This window comes from Garra rufa, chromosome 4 (assembly GCF_049309525.1).
Source record: "Garra rufa chromosome 4, GarRuf1.0, whole genome shotgun sequence".
In the NCBI taxonomy this organism is placed as follows: Eukaryota; Metazoa; Chordata; class Actinopteri; order Cypriniformes; family Cyprinidae; genus Garra; species Garra rufa.
Window position 1 is genome coordinate 9,021,595 of NC_133364.1, and position 12,812 is coordinate 9,034,406.

Consider the following 12,812-nt stretch of genomic DNA (forward strand, 5'->3'; position numbering starts at 1 on the left):
TTCTCTCTTCCTGTCAGAATTGCCGAACAGTAGAATATGCGATCCCAGACACCAGTCAGATTCGGAGATCGACCGAAATGCTGCTAAAGAATGTTCCTGTCCATCTGTCAGCATTCCAAGGACAGAGCTGCTTTTAGCTTCCTTTATTCGAGACAATCGTCCCTCTCTGTGCTTCACTTGGGTTTGTGTCCACATTGGGTCACTATTTGTATGTGAGCCTCTCCATTATAAGGCGAGTAAGTATTCCTCCCAAACAACAGGGGCATTTTAGTGAGCTAATACTATAATGAGGGAAGGTAATGACACTAAACCAGGGCTTTTGTCACAGGCCTCTATGTCGCAATGCTTGACACATTCAGAGGCTAGAAATCCCAAGCCATTTTCCATTTACTACAATTTACCAAACAGTAAAACCCTATATTTGACGTACGTCGGGATGCAAGGGGCATGCTGGCAAATGGGTTGTCGTGCTAAACTGCAACCTGCTGCATTTGCCATTCTTATCGTACTTTTCACATGTTGATTATAATGTTTTGTAAAGAAGTGTTGACTACTAAAGCAATTATTATCAGACCATTTGCACTTAACATTGAGGCCTTATGGAATAAAGAAAGTACTCAAGCCATATCTAGGAACCAGTAACTTGAGCCAGTAAGCAACATGGTGACAAGTTTCACATGGGTAAACGCCACTAAAAATAAACTTTTTGGATGACAAATGTGGCTTTTCCTCTGTTAGTATTAGTGATTTGCAGAGGGGTCATTTTGGGATGTCACCAGGGTCAATATGAGGTCAATGAGACACTGGTGAGCTTTAACTAGTGATTTACAGTGTATAGTAAAAGCCTTCAGGCTTACGGGTCATTGGTTAGCTAGTTGTGTAGGTGGAGACATGGAAGTATAGGATATACTTAGGAATTGTAGCCTCAGGTGAAATGCATATCAGTGCAAAATGCCCTCACAGGAGAATAAATCCTGCCCTGCTCTTATTTAAAAGTCTAGAGGAAGAGCTTTAGAGTATGTATATGTGGATGTATGGGATATAAAATGTCTGTGTGAGGAAAAAGAGAGATCTTAGAGGATGTGTCTCAGTCTGATGAGCTCTCCTTTCCCCCTGGGCTTCATTAAAAGCTTTCCCTCAGAAACGGCCCTGTGTGGCGCTTTGCCCCTCCAGCGGCTCCTGGCTGAGAGACAAAACACTTGTTTCCTCTCTCTCTCTCGCTCTTTCTTTCTCATGTCGTCTCTCAGGTCCTCAAAAGGCTTTGTTACAGGCTTTTCAAGTAGAAGCACCTATTTATTTGCTCTTTTCACAGCTAATTCTCGGTTTTCTGCTCTCGCTGGCTCTCCTCAGATGCCGAGCGGGGCTGCGATGCTTCTGCCTGTGCTCAGGGCCCTGAGTCACTGGCTCTGGATAATGGACAGACTTAGAGATGGAGCAATGCATCTCAAGCAGTCTCAAATGAAAAATGAAAGCCAGTCCTACAGTGCAGTGCAAATGTCTTAAGTAGCACAGGTATATTTGTAGCAATAGCCAAAAATACATTGTATTGGTCAAAATTATTGTTTTTTTCTTTTATGCCAAAAATCATTAGGATATTAAGTATAGATCATGTTGCATTAAGATATTTTGTACATTTCCTACCATAAATATATCAAAACATATTTTTTGATTGGCAATATGCATTGCTAAAAACTTAATTTGGACAACTTTAAACACGATTTTCTCAATATTTTGATTTTGTTGCACTCTCAAATTCAAGATTTTCAAATAGTTGCATCTTAGACAAATAGTCCTATTCTAACAAACCATACATCAATGGAAAGCTTACTTATTCAGATTTCAGATATTGTATGAATCTCAATTTCAAAAAATTGACCATTATGACTGGTTTTGTGGCCCAGGGTCACATATTTCTTAATATATTGAATAAGATATTAAACAATATTTGATGGGGCATATGTTTGATTTGTCATGTTTAGTGTTGGCAGCTGTATTAGAGACTGTCTGGACATTTAGACATTTCAGTTTTAATCTTAGTCATCTATCTCTGTTGTAATCCTGTTAGAAATACCCACTGAGCTGGCATGTGAAGTCACTGTTTGCATTGCCAACTTCTGATGAACCCAGAGAAGTTTTTCCACTTTTTACTCGCACTCGGGTTGACTACATTAGTAAGGACTTCTCAGGCAATGGGTTTTTGTATGTGATGTTACTTCTTGTTGATGGGGCCCTGAGATTTAATGGTGAAGCACTTGCCATTAAAGGAATTGTTAACCCAAAAATAACTCAAAAATTTGCTGAAAAAAGTACTTTGGATGCACATGCTCACTAGTGGAACCTCTGCAGTAAATGGGTGCCGTCAGAACGCAGTCCAAACAGCAGATAAAAACATCGCAAAAATTCACACGTCCATTAGTTAACGTCTTGTGAAGTGAAAAGCTGTGTGTTTGTAATAAATTGATCAGTTCTGTACAATATTGCTTTCTTCAGTGTAAAAAAAAATCACATTTTTTGATTATATGCACAGATCAAACACTGTTTACAAGCGCAAACATTATGGACTTGAATTTGTGAACTTGCTTCTAACAAACATGGATCTTTTTGCTTCACAAGACATCAACTGATGGACTGGAGTCGTGTGAATTACTTGTGGATCATTGTGATGTTTTTATCAGCTGTTTGGACTCTCAATCTGATGGCACCCATGCACTACATCTCTAAATTCTCCAAGTATGTTCTGATGAAGAACTCTCTCTACATTTTCAGCAATTTTAAATTTTTTGGTAAACTATTAAATGCAATGTGTTTTCTTGTGCACCCCATTTAGGGAAGTTATTTTGTATTATAAATGCTATCACACATAATTCAGACAGAAAAAAACAATATTAGCAGCTTCTCCCAAAGGACCAGACAGGGAAGTAGAGGCTTGTGTTTGTGGCTGTCTAGCCAGCTCTCCTCTTGAGTCAGTCTCACTCTCATCTCAGACATGGAGTCTCGGACAAACCCAAGAGCCACAGGCCGGGGAGAGAGCAAACATTCAATGTCATCTCTGATTGGCCAAGGTTGAGCAGCGCCTCACCTTCCCATGAACCCCTCCGCTGTCACTGATTGGACGTAGTGAGCAGAGCCACACTTGTGCCTGAACCCTGCCTCGTGTGATACGAGAGCTGCTTTGTGGGCCGCTGTAGGGAGACGGACTCAGGGTGGGTGGACTAGTTCTTGAGGGCTCTCCAACCATCGCTCGGCGTGGAGAGCTCCTTCATCACCACGCTGTCATGATAGCACTACTCAGAAGAGCAGCAAAACCGCCTCTCCTCGACAAGGCAATTCAGACTCCCTCCCTGTCATTAAGCAATATGAAGTCTGGAATGTGAATGCAGAGATGTTTGATTCCTGCCCTTTATGAACTTATCTGGGCATGGTGAAGGTATTAGAGACAGTGTTTTACAGGTTTAACTACACTTCCTCTGATTTCCACAAGAGGTCACTGTGTAGCATGGAACTCAGGCTCGAAAACTTGAGAAGTTTGATAGTTTGCTTAACTTTCAGTTTTCCTTTTGCTTGCACAATGAAACTCAATCTATTAGGCAAACATCTTCAAGCATTACACAATCTCCTAAAATGACTAATTTCTTTTACAGACTTTTTTTTCCAATTTCTTAAATGTTTTGTCAGTGGTATGTCAACATCATATGTGACCCTGGACCACAAAACCAGTCATAAGGTTAAATTTGACAAAACTGAGATGTATACATCATATGAAAGCTCAATAGATAAGCTTTCTATTGATATATGGTTTGTTAGGATAGGACAATATTTGGCCGAGATACATCTGTTTGAAAATCTGGAATCTGAGGGGGCAAAAAAATCAAAATACTGAGAAAATCACCTTTAAAGTTGTCCAAATTAAGTTCTTAACAATGCATATTACTAATCAAAAATTGCATTTTGATATATTTATAGTAGGAATTTTACAAAAAATCTTCATGGAACTTAATCTTTACTTAATTTCCTAATGATTTTTGGCATAAAAGAAAAATCAATAATTTTGACCCATATAATGTATTTTTGGCTATTGCTACAAATATACCCCAGCGACTTAAGACTGGTTTTGTGGTCCAGGGTCACATATCATTTAGAATAAATCATTAATTTATACTATTTAATAAAATGTGATGATGATTAAGACAATAATAGTATATAGTATATATTAAGACATTCTTTTCCTAAGCACTATTAAAAATAATTGTGAAATAAGAAATAATTTATTTAACAGATCAACAATTAAATTTATGAAAGTAGGATGTCAAGATCATTTTAATTTCAATAAATATTTAATTAATACTACATACTAGTCATACCATACCAGTCAAAAGTTTTGAACAGTAAGAGTTTTTGTTCTTTAAGAAAGTCTCTTCTGCTCATTAAGCCTGCATTTATTTAATCCAAAGTACAGCAAAAACAATAAAATTTGAAATATTTTTACTATTTAAAAATGTTTTTTATTTGAATACATTTTTAAAATGTAATGTATTCCTGTGATTTAAAATCTGAATTTTAAGCATCATTACTCCAGTAATATGATCCTTTAGAAATCATTCTAATCTGCTGATATGCTGCTCAAAAAACATTTATTATATTGAAAACAGGTGAGTAGCATATATCTAAAATGTAAATATTTTGTGACAAAGTTTATATAGAAGTCATCACTTTTGTTTGTTTGTTTGTTTGTTTGCATCCTTGCTAAATAAAAGTATTTATTTCTATAATAAAAGTACTAATTTTTATTTATAATGTTACAATGCTGATCTTTGGATCTTTCTATTCGTCAAAGAATCCTGAAAAAAATGTACTCAACTGTTTTAAATATTGACAATAATAATAATAATAATAATAATAAATGTTTCTTGAACAGGAAATCAGCATATTAAAATGATTTCTGAAAGATCATGCGACACTGAAGACTGGAGTAATGATGCTGAAAATTGAGTATGATTGTCTTTATTTTAAACACTGGTGTCATGAGAGCTTTAATTTGCATATTTTCTCTTAAATGCACATCATCTGTCCACACCTCTTTCTCATGGTGTTAAAACAGGACCCTGGTGATCTTGTGACCTTTCAGAGATGGGTGGGCGATGGTCAGATATTGAGCAAGCGCAGTCGTGTGAATCAGAGGTGAGCAACGGCCCGCTGGCCTTCAGCACACTGCCCTACTTCCTCTCAACACAAACACGCGACACTCTCTCTCTGTCTTGCACACATCCCTCTGTACATTGCACACATCCCTCATCAGTTCTGTTAAAAGTTGTTCTGAACAAGGTCTTATCATACTTTCACCAGTCAAACTACCAGTCAAACATTTTTGAACAGTAAGATTTTTGTTTTTTTAAATAAGTCTCTTCTGCTCACCAAGCCTGCATTTATTGGATCCAAAGTACAGCAAAAACAGTAAAATTGTAAATTATTTTTACTATTTAAAAACTGTTTTTTTATTTGAATATATTTTAAAATTTAATTTATTCCTGTGATTTCAATACTGAATTTTTAGCATCATTACTATTAGTCACAAGTTAATAATCTAATATTCTATATATATATTATCATGTTGAAAACAGCTGAGTACAAGTTTTTAAGCTTTCTTTGATAAATAGAAAGTTTGCATGATCAGCATTTATTGAAATAAAAAAAAGTGTACTGACTCCAAGCTTTTGAATGGTATAGTGTACAATGTTACAAAAGCTTTTTTCAGATAATTGCTGATTTTTGGATCTTTCTTTCTATTTATCAAAGAATCCTAAAAAAAATTACCTGACTTTAAAATGTTGATAATAGCAATAATAAAAAATGTTTCTTGAAACGCAAATCAGCAAATTAGAATGATTTCTGAAGGCTCACTGAAGACTGGAGTAATAATGCTGAAAATGTAGCTTTGATCACAGGAATAAATTACATTTTAAAATATATTTATATAGAAAGCAGTTATTTTAAATAGTAAAAAATACTGTGTTTTGGATCAAATAAGGCTTGGTGAGCAGAAGAGAATTCTTTAAAAAAAACATTCCAAATTTTATTGTTCAAAAACTTTTCACTGGTAGTATATTTTATTCCCCTTAAGTCTACTCATAATATTTTAGTCATAATTTGGAATTTCATACTGCTTTCGTTTTGTCATGATGTTTTCGTTGTTGTATTCTATGATGTAAATATGATTTAAAAATGGGAATAATGCAACAGTACTGGGAATATTGATAAATGATAAACTTAGGCTACTCTTTAAAAAATAAAAAATAACAATAATAATGAGAGTTTGGGACCAGAGTTTAGCCTTGTTGTAGCTGAAAGAAATATTAAAACATTAAAATAAATGTAGATATAAAAATAATTTGAAAATTGTAAATTATTAATAATAATGCCATTTTATTTTACAGTACATGTACTTACCTAAAAAAGTACTGGGCCATATAAGGTAACTGCATAGGCTAAGGTTTGTTTTAATTACATAGTATGTGAATGTGGGACAAGACAGTAAAATAAAATAAATATGTTATAAGTAAAAGAATCTGTTACATGACATTTGAAACCGTTAGCTAAATATAAATTTGTGCATGGCATACATAATGTTTAATTGAAGATATGTATTTTAATACATATATATGTGAACTAGGATACAAACTCAATTTTAATTAAAAATAATAAAAATAATAAAATACTTTTTAAGGAAAACAGTGCAGTAAAAATGCAATATGGATGCATTTTAGGATTCAACTGGAGATAAAGATACTGGTCTCTTAACTTTATGCACACATTTTTTTCTCATCCCCCCCCCCCCCCCCCCACACCTTGTCTCTGATTTTTTTCTCATCCATTATCTCATTGTCATTCAAATGTTAGATACCTTTCCCTCTCTATTTTCACCTTGTCTGTGTCTCGGATCACCTCTGCGTGCCACCTGACATTGATCAACACCTGCAAATCTCCCTCTCTCAATTTCTCACTCATTCTCTCTCTTCATATAAATGACATTAATCTTCTGATGGCTCTTGCTCTTGCTCATCTGTATCTGATATTTTCTTGTGTGTTCTTTTCTTTCTGACCATTTCAAGTAAAAGTCTGCGTCTTGTGGCCTCGTGTCCGTGGTCTCATGAGAGATTCCCATATGCTACTTTTTCAGACGATCAGCATTATTGCTCATTGACTGCCCTGCGCTTCTGCTTTATGTATATCACTCTTGTCATGCAACATTATGTAATGCCTGGTTTAGGGTGAAAACTGCTAAATATGGGAAAGTGTTAGTATTATTCATAATTATTGTATTCTGCCGTAGGCTTTAACATGGCTAACCTCTGGTCGCAAAGTTTACAAATATATATATATTTTTTTATTATTTATTGCTTTAGAATTTGTTTTTATAATTATTTTATAGTTAATTTATAGTCATTTTACTTTATTACTTTATTTTGTTATAGCATATAGTGGGGCTAAAGTAAATGTGTTTTTCCTTGTCCCAAAATGGATAATTAAAAGTATATATATTATTATTATTTCTTTTTTTATGTTTTTTTTTTCTGGTTTCAAAGTAGCAAAGATATAATATTATTATTATTATTATTATTATTATTATTATTATTATTTATTTATTTATTTAATTTATTTGTAAGATTCAACAAGGCAAACCCCTGGTCCCAAAGTTTATGAATATATATATATAATTTAGTTATTTATTTATGTTTTAGAATTTTTTTTTTTAGAATTATCTCTTTACTCTTATTTTTTTTTTAATATGGTATAATGGGGCCAAATGAATTTTTTTCTTGTCCCAAAGTGTATAGATGATATTATTATTATTAGTAGTAGTAGTAGTAGTAGAAGTATATAATTATTTCTTGTTTTTTTTCTGGTCGTAAAGTAGAGAAGATTTGTTATTATTATTATTATTATTATTATTATTATTGTTGTTGTTGTTGTTGTTGTTGTTGTTGTTATTATTTCTTTTATTCTGGTGTAGGCTTCAACCAGGCTAACCACTGGTCCTAATGTTTATGAATATATATATAATTTATATACAGTAATATATATATATATATATATATATATATATATATATATATATATATATATATATATATATTTATATATTTTATTTTTTTATTATTATTATTATTATTATTAGTTATTTATGGGGTTTTTTTTAATTATGTGGGGTTTTTTTAGAATGTTTTTAATTTTTTTTTTTTTTTTTTTACGTTTATATTTTTGTTCTGGTACAGCCAGAACAAAAAAGGATTTTTTTGTTCTCATCCCAAAGTGGATAAGTTATTTTAAATTTATTTTAATTTTTTTATAATAATCTTGTTATATATTTTTTTTCTGGTACCAAAGTAGGGAAGAAATAATACTATTATAGTTATCATTATTATTATTTCCTTTTTTTATTGTTATTTTATTTTGCTGTAGGCTTCAACAATGCTAACTTTGAATTTTTTATTTGAATCATTTATTTTATTTTACTGTATTCTGGTATAGCATATAGTGTGGCAAGGATTTCTCTCTCTTGTCCCCTTTTAGAATTATTACTTTATTTTTTTTATTTTATTATTTTATTCTGGTATAGCAAATAGTGGGAATAAAGGAAATGTGTTTTTCCCTCGTCCCAAAGTCTGGATATTATAATTATTATTCTTTAGTTTTATGTTTTATTATTAACAAAACTAAAAAATCTTCAGTATTTTGTCTTTAAATGCATTTGATGATTTTCGATAACATAAATGTGCATCATTTTAGCATTAAGAATCATAAAATGGTGATCAGATTATCTTAAGCTCAACCGGTTGCAGATATTTGGCTGTGCAAAGTGATAAAAGGTGTTTAGGAAGGGTATTTTACACCTGGGTGCGCTCAGCCCATTGCGCTCAATTGTCTTTGTACGTGCTTTTCACTGACCCTCATACGGGTAATGGTCTTATACAATCACTTTAACTGGCAAATATAAATCAGAGCGCCGTTTTTGCAAAGTCATACCTCGTGTTTTGATTGTGACAGCCGCTCATGTGCTCGATTAAAACGCCCCCCACCCCCATAAGTGGCACCCATTAAAAATGAGTGCAAAAGAAACCACATCCTGTACAAACAAGAAATGGGTGCAAAAATCCCATGATAGATGGAATTTCCTGTATGTAAAACAATATATGTGATGAGACCCAATAGAGGAAGTTTATTAAAGAATGTGGTGGAGGCTGCCGCTTCTCCATTTTTTGTTTTTTTATAGTTTTCCTTTTTTGCCATGTCACTTTGTTGCTCTAGACACAAGTTTAGAAAACAGATTTTGAGTAGAGGAAATGCATTACTCAAGAGCAACTAGACCTACATCAGAAAACCCCTCTGTGTTTTCATTTATACATTTGGTAAACACTTTTATCCAAATCAACTATTAGTATCCAAATGAAACTTTTTATTAGTTCAAGCTTTATGGAAATTAAACCTATTCCTATTGAGCTAAACCAACAAAAGCATATGCCTATTGCATAAATGTTAATGTTTTAGTACCTTTCTGAGTATTTACATCCACTCTTTTAGTATACATTATATTTATACTCAGAAAAGGACATTTTTGCCTTATGAAGTTTTATGAAGTTTGCCTTATGAATTATTGTTTCAGAAAGTGATTTTGTGATAAACTGGCAACTTTGAATAATAAGTTTGTATTTACAATAAAAAAGAGAATGAATTTGTTTAAATAAGACTGCTAAATAACAGTGATACTCACTATAGCTTTGGTCTCTTGTTTCATGTAATACCATATGAATAAGCATCCCTTGTTACTGGTAATAATTTTTTTTTTTTTTTAATTATAAGCACGTTGCCAGCTAGATTCCAGTTCTTGAGTGTTAGATTTTAGATTGAGTTTAATGAAAGATATAAAGTACCTGTGATTGTCGGCTGCAGGTGTTTTTTCTGTGAAGTCAGCGGTTAGTTGATCTCTTGCTATTACAGTTTGCCAGCAAGATCAGCAAGACTCGATCCATTATAAATCTTTATCTATTTCCTCTTTTTCTTCGGCCATGGAACCGGGTGCAAATGGGAAGTCTCTACACTATCTGACATGCATCTTGAACCTAAAAAGTGAGATATTATTCAGTTTTATGTAATATAACTGATGTTCCATCATTATAAAGATTTCAAGTTGTTTCTTATTGTTATGTTCAATGTACATTAATGTAAGTGTTCACTAATTGAACAAATCACTTTGTATGCTTATGGTGGATTATGGTGTCCTGAGTGGACATTTTCAAATATGTGAATGTCTTTAGTAGTAAATTATTTGTGAGCAGCTTTGAGTATTTCAGGAATTTTATTATTTAAGTGCTTTATATATTTTTCTGATTGTGTTTTAAACCACCAGTCTAAAGGTTTTGGACAGTAAGCTATTTAATATTTTTTAAAGAAGTTTCTTCTCCTCATCAAGCCTGCATGTTTTGCTCCAAAGTACAGGAAAAACAGTACAATTTTAAATTACTTTTACTATTTAAAACAACTGTTTTCTATTTGAATATATTTTAAAATGTAATTTATTCCTGTGATCAAATCTGAATTTTTGGCATCATTACTCCAGTCTTCAGTGTCACATGATCATTCAGAAATCACTCTAATATGCAGATCTGCTCATAAAAATATTATTATGATTAATATTAACATTATTAACATTATTATTAATATGCTGAAAACAGCTGAGTAGAATTTGTATAGGTTCCTTTGATGAATAGAAAGTTCAGGTGAAAAGAATTGATCTGAAATAGAAATCTTTTGTAACATTATAAATGTCTTTATCATCACCTTTGATCAATTTAAAGCATTCTTGCTAAATAAAAGTATTAATTTTATAATTAATTACCCCAATAAATTATTTTTAAAAAATTATACTGGCTCCAAGCTTTTGAATGGTATAGTATATAATGTTACAAAAGCATTTTATTTAGGATAAACGCTGATCTTTGGATCTTTCTACTCATTAAAGAATCCTGTTTTAAATATTGATGACAATAATAATAATGAAAACTGTTTCTCAAACAGAAAATCAGCATATTAAAATGATTTCTGAAGGATCATGTGACACTGAAAACTGGAGTAATGATGCCAAAAATTCAGCTTTGATCACAGGAATAAATTACATTTTAAAAATATATTCAAATAGAAAACAGTTATTTTAAATAGTAAAGATATTTCAAAATTGTACTATTTTTGCTGTATTTTGGATCAAATAAATGCTGGCTTGGTGAACAACTCTCTACACTTTTGGACAGTAAGATTTCTAATGTTTTTTAAAGAAGTCTCTTGACTCTTGAATTTTTAAAAAACATTAGAAATCTTGCTGTCCAAAAACCTTTGACTGGTAGTGTATGTGTGTGTGTTTAAGAGAGAGATCCCTAAACCACATAGTGTCCATATTAGTAATTGTTTTGCCTACTGTGACGACTCAAATGTCATATGAGTCGTCATTACTGATGTGGCATTAAATGTCATATTAGAAACCTTCTTTGGGTTTGGTGCAACTTTTGATGTTTTAAAAAACGTCTCTTATGCACAACAAGGTTGTGATTTATTTGACCAAAATAGGGTAAAAACTGTAATATTGTGAAATTTTTAGTGTCACATGATCTTTCAGAAATTGTCTGATTTACTGATTTTCTGTTCAACAATTATTTATTAATAATGTTGAAGACAGTTGTGCTGCCTAATATTTGTGAAAACAGTGATACATTTTTTCAGGATTCGTCAATAAATAAAAAGTTCAAAAGAACAGCATTTATTTTAAAAACAAAAATCTTTTGTAACATTAAAAATGCTTTTACAGTCACCTTTGATCAATTTAATGCATCCTTGCTAAATCTAAAAAAAAAAATTAAACTTTTGAACAGTAGTGTAGTGTTTTATATTGATTCATTTATTAGATATTATTCTCAAATGTAAAAAAAAAATCAAAAACATGTTAATGAGAAGTTTTATTTGTGACCCTGGACAACAAAAATAGATATGTATACACCTGAAAGTTGGATAAGTAAGCTTTCCATATATGGTTTGTAAGGATAGGACAATATTTGGTCATGATACAACAATTAAAAAAATAAATCTGGAATCTAACAGTAAAAAAAAAAAATTAAGAACAAGAAAATCACCTTCAAAGTTGTCCAAATAAAGTTCTTAGCAATGCATATTAAGTTTGGATATATTTACGATAGAAAATTACAAAATATCTTTACAGAACATGAACTTTGCTTAATATCCTAATGATTTATAGCATAATCCTTTTTTTTATATATATATAATTTTGACCCATACAATGTATTGTTGGCTATTGCTAAAAATATACCCGTGCTACTTAAGACTGTTTTTGTGGTCCAGGGTCACATTTAAATGCTCCATAAATAACTTTTCTCTTTGAGGAACTAGATATGTTCAGCCAAATGCAATCTTCTTTAGGTTGCAGTTTTATTTCTGTACTGGAATTTTAGTTTTAAGTGCAGAGTGTACAAATCCAGTAAAAACACCTTTGTGTACTTAGACTCAAAACCTTATATTTGGTGAGATACTCCCCTGTGACAACTAGCCCCATCTATATATTTCATGTGCGTGTGTGGTCATTTTGTCAAGAAATGAAAGATGTGTTTGACTTGAGACAGGCATCTCGGTGTTTAGAGGATTATAAGCAGGGAAAAGATAGTTCAAAGCAGGAAAAAAAAACTTGTGAAGCGTTTTAAGTGTCCCTTTACACAGCGCCCTCACCTCTATCCCAGAATTCCCTTTGTCCAAAAGTT